The following is a 5,068-nucleotide window of genomic DNA, read 5'->3' as shown; positions in this document are numbered from 1 at the left end:
AAATGGGGGTGGGGGTGGGGGGTGGGGGGAGGAGGAAAAGACAAGTTTACAGATCTAGTGGCCCAGGTCAGGGACAAGTCTCACTTAAGTCAGAAGTGGTGGGAGGATTTTGTGAAGATGCTGAGATTGTCGGAGAGTTTGTTCTCCACCTAACGGGAGGCTGTATAGTAAATACATACTCAGATCTTAGTGCCAGACTGATGTAGACCCAAGCCTGGCATTTAGCTGCCGAAGACTCTGTTTCCTCTTCTGTAAAATGGGTTTGTTCGTTGAGTAAGTATCTCCTGAGGGCACGCTCTGTGCTGGTGTGGTGCAGGTTGAAAAAAGTGAAAGACACAAGCAGGTGTCATTAGCATTTCCCACTGAAATTGCACAAGCCCTGTCTCTCTCTCCTGGGACTGACCGTGGAAGGTCCATCACATTCACAGTCCAGGTCTCACCCTCCTCAGAGAATGGGGAGGTCCAGAAATGTCTCCAGGAGGAAACCCGTGTATTTCAAGAACATTTCTGAGCTCAGAACAGAAAACAACTCTGAAGGGCCCACCAGAGTGGAGGCCAGCTGCCTGCCTTGCAAAGTCATTGGTGACGCTCTGTCTCTCTCCACCTCACCAGCATCGCTCCTCACCCTCAGCAGTGTGAAGCTCCCACAGATGCAAGAGGCTGGAAAGGAAAGTGCCAAGGAGGAAAGGGAAGTTATAGAAACATCCAGGGAGGGCCACACTGCCTTCCTGGCTGTGGGCAGGAGGCCCACAGAGCTCTGCAGAAAGGAGTCTAGAATCAGGGACCACTGTTGGGGCCTCCCACATGCTCATCACTGGCATCATCCTTCCTGCCACTAGGAGGCAGAGTGGCATCCTTCCTGCCACTAGGAGGCAGAGTGGCATCCTTCCTGCCACTAGGAGGCAGAGTGGCATCCTTCCTGCCACTAGGAGGCAGAGTGGCATCAGAGTGGCAACCGTGTTTGAACCAAACACGGGTTCAAATCGCAGCTCCTCCATTTACCACTGGTAACTTCACTTCGACGGGTAACTTCACTTGTCTCGGCTGCTGTCTCCCTTTGTGAATAGGGTGACAGTACCAGCAATATGGGCTGGAGTGAAGGTAAGATACTCTGGGTGAGAGTACTTTGCAAACTGTGAAGTGCTGGGAAGATTTCCGTTGCCATCACCACCATAGCCACCCCCTGGATGTCTTGCTTCCCCTCTCTGGTTTTTCACCCTCAAGGCTGCCTTTTGGCTGGAGGCAGAGGAACTGGCTGATGAAAAGTTCCCTGAGAGTCTGGCCAACCTGTACAATGCTCGCTGACCAGGGCCATGTAGAAATCTAGGATATGATCCTGACCTTGTCCGTTTTCTTTCTGGAGGAGACAGGAAACACTCGGGGGGAGGGGGAATTGGTGGAGACTTGGAGGTGGTCCTTGAAGGGTAAGTGCTAATTATCTGACAAAGGGAGAGAGGGCATCTGACCAGGGGGAACTGCACATACAGCACCAAGACAGGAGTGGACATCAGCAGGGTGTCAGCTAGAGCAGAATCTAGGAGTCAGCAGCTGGGGTCAGGCTCTTCCTGATTTGCAAACTGGGGATTATAAGGGTAGTTGGGAATTGTTAACTGAGATCATGCAAGTAAAATACATAGAACAGTGCTTGACATATATGAATGTTGGTCCTAATTATTGTAACCATTTTATAGTTGAGGAAACTGAGGCTTAGAAAAGTGAACTAACTGCCCAGCGCGACACAGTTAGTCGTTGGCACAGCGCAGGCCTGCGTGACTCCAAAGACTGCACTGGTTTGCTTATGCTGAAGTGCATTCTCTTGTGGTCATTTCTGGAAGATGGTTGGTGCTTTTAACTCAAGAGACAGGAGTGCCCAACTTAAAGACTCTTAGAGGAGATTCCGCGGCCCTCTAGGCTCCCTGTCTGGGCCCAGCTCTGATTCTGACAGTGAGGCAGGATAGTAAGAAGCTAGGAAAATTCTTTCGAAAGTGGAATGAGGGAAATTGAGACACACACACAAAAAAATCCAATAAAGCCCATCAATTTAAGTAATTTACAGTCAGCTAGTGAATCACAAGGGCTGCCTTTCCTAGCCAAGGACACTTAGTAGCAATGATTTCCACATTCCAGACCACACAGGGGCAGGCCCATCTCCTCCCATCCCTCTTCAATGACATTCTTTAAAGATAAAACTAACCAGAAAAACAATAAAATAAAAAGATAAAACTAACCAGAGAATGACCCTGACTCCTCTCCACACTCATTTTGATGAATCAACATATTGAAGGACATACTTGAAAAACTAATATATATTCTGTTATCACCCTCCCTGAAGACCTTCCCTAGGTTGCCCTTCAGAAGAGAGATAAAGCCTCAAGACACAGGACTCAGCGCAGGCTCTCTCTGGAGCACACCCACGCCTTTTCTTGGGCACGAATTTTTTACTCTCTTTTCCTAAACACTAAGGGTCCCCACAAGACTTTCAACCAGGGGAGCAATGGGCAGCAGCAGCTCATCCTGGGCGTACCCTCTGAACCTGTCTCTGACTTTCCAGTGAGCTAAAAGCAGCTCCGCCTTGGCTCACTCCTGCACTGTGACTTTTACTTTTGAGTGAATCCACGCAGCCCAGTGTGGCTCACTTCTTTCCTCTAATACAGTGGTTCTCTTGGCTGCACATTAGAATCACCTGGGAATCTTTTTAAAATCCTGATTTCTGGGCCTCATCCTCCAGAAATTCTGTTTCTTTGTTACTAATGTTGTGGCCCCACCCCATAACAAAGAAACAGAATTTCCGGAGGATGAGGCCCAGAAATCAGGATTTGAAAAAGATTGCCAGGTGATTCTAATGTGCAGCCAAGGTTGAGAAGCCAAAGTAGCCCCACCTGGGCTCTCTCCTGTTGCTTCTATCCTCAGCCCTTTTTGTTGCACTGCCCCCAGCTTTACTAAACATACTCTCAAAATCACCTGGACTCGTATTGTGAAATTTTTCCTGCACAAAGTGAAGAACCCACACACTATAGGCCAGCCAAGGCAGACCCACTCCAGGCCCAGTCCCCGTCTGGTAACACCACCACCATGAAGCCTGTGTGCTAGAGAGATCCACTCCTGCCCTTGCCAGAGGCCAGGCCTGCTCCGTGTGGGACACCTCAGGCCTGGGCTCTCCCCTCCCCTAGATAGACAGATCTATGTTCCATTCAGAGGATCAAAAAACCCCAAACAAAACAAAAACAAAAAAACAAACAAAAAAAACCCCCAGGCATTTGAACAAGGATAGAACCACTTGGATGGTGAGAGGATTCTAGACATGAGTGCCAGGAACAGTTGGAGTGAACAAATCTAGGAATAGTGTGTGTGGAGTGGAGGGCGTAGTGTTTGGGGTGGAACATGAGAAGGAGAGACTTAAGCAAAATGCAAGCTGACAATGTTCCAAATAACAGCACTGATGAAAACAAGTTTAGCTTGTTCCAGCCGCTCCCGAAAGAGTTAGAACAGAGGCAAGCTGGGGGGTCTTGCAGCAGCCCCGCCTGGGCCCGGTGCCAGGCAGAATTCTCCTGCCTGTGCACTTCTCCCTGGAGCATCTGTGGAGGGCCAGCCTGGCTGAGAAGCAGCTGCCTACACGCACTCCGCTTCCTACCTTCCCGTCTCAGGCTCCTAGCCCCACCAGGAGAGGAAGTGACTCATCTTGCCGGGACGAAGCATGCGTCAGGCTGCCCCAGCAGCTGTCCCAAACCCCCCAGTCACAGAAATGAATCGGCCTATGGATTTCTTCTTGTTGTTGTTGTTCACTGGTCAATAGATGAGATTGTTTTAATTCTCTCACTAGATGAAACTCCAGCTTTTCATTTTCAGGTGGGGTAAACCGTAACTCCAGTAGAACGGCGATACAGAGAGATTTTGTCACACGGCCCAGTTTCCATTCAGTCAGTGTCCCTAGCTGTCTCCATTGGGATAGAGGCGTTTACAGAACTGGCTGGCCTGAGCCCTCTTTGCAAGCAGCTGCAGAACTGCAGTGCTCTTGGCAACTGGCCCCTTTCCTCTGTGCCGAGGCGCTCCGCACCGCATGCTTCTCCACCCATCGTGCCATGTGCTCTTGTTCCTTTCGACGCATCGTGTCCTGCACGGAGATATGATAATCCAGGCGATTCTTTACCTCCGTGTGAACTCTATGTAGCCGTTTCCAGTAAGTAACCCTTCCAGGCCATAGCAATGTTAGGCCTCTGGACATGAAAAAGGTAATGGTGCTTTTGAACACTCCCTGCTGTGACTTCTCCAGCTCAATTGCGTCCTGGATGCTTTTGACGGAAGCCTGTTTCGCCTCTTCTATAGCAGTTGGGCATTTCTTGCTCATTGAGTTTATCAGTAAATTCCCCAATCGAGGTACCATCTTTTTAAATTACATAGACAATCAACCCTATTGTTGGTACGGCAGAGATGGTGTCTGGAGTAATCACATCTATTTCTTTGAACAGAAAATATAGGCTCAGCAAGTTCTGAGCACATAGGGTCCTGTTACACTGGTTTTAGGAGGAAGGAACTGGAAGAATTCCTCAGGGATCAGCCCCTGACAAACCTTTCCTCCATATTTAGGAAGAGGTGGCACAGGGGCAAGCCTTGGTGCCCAGTTGGAAGATCCCTGTTGCCTGCAATACCCTGGGCCGAGGACGGCCGCGTTCTTCAGAGAGGGGCTGCTGTGGTGGCCGCAGGACGTACCAGCCAAGACAGCCATGTCAGCGAGGGTCTGCTTGGTGGTCTTGGTGGCCCAGTGATGGGCGGGACTGGCCTTTGGATTTTGTTAGATAACCCACGCGTGCTGCTTCACTTCCTTTCCAGGGCAGTTTCCTGGGTGAAAAGGGTGAAGGGATCAAGCAAACTGGGTGAAAAGGGTGAAGGGATTAAGCAAAAAACAAACAAAAACGCATAGACACAGACCACAGTATGGTGATGACCAGAGGGAAAGGGAGGTAAAAGAGCAAACAAACAAACAAACAAAAAACTCATAGACACAGACCACAGTATGATGATGACCAGAGGGAAAGGGAGGTAAAAGACAGTATAGGGGGATAAATGGTGA

At 49.5% G+C, this 5,068-nt stretch overlaps 1 pseudogene; it reads right to left on the bottom strand.

Annotated features, from left to right (window-relative positions):
* Positions 1 to 3,927: 3,927 nt before the first annotated feature.
* Positions 3,928 to 4,723, bottom strand: LOC102244822 (annotated as a pseudogene).
* Between the last annotated feature and the right edge of the window lie 345 nt (positions 4,724 to 5,068).

Source organism: Myotis brandtii, unplaced genomic scaffold (assembly GCF_000412655.1).
Source record: "Myotis brandtii unplaced genomic scaffold, ASM41265v1 scaffold244, whole genome shotgun sequence".
NCBI classification, from domain to species: Eukaryota; Metazoa; Chordata; class Mammalia; order Chiroptera; family Vespertilionidae; genus Myotis; species Myotis brandtii.
This window is presented reverse-complemented; position numbering and strand designations above follow the sequence as displayed.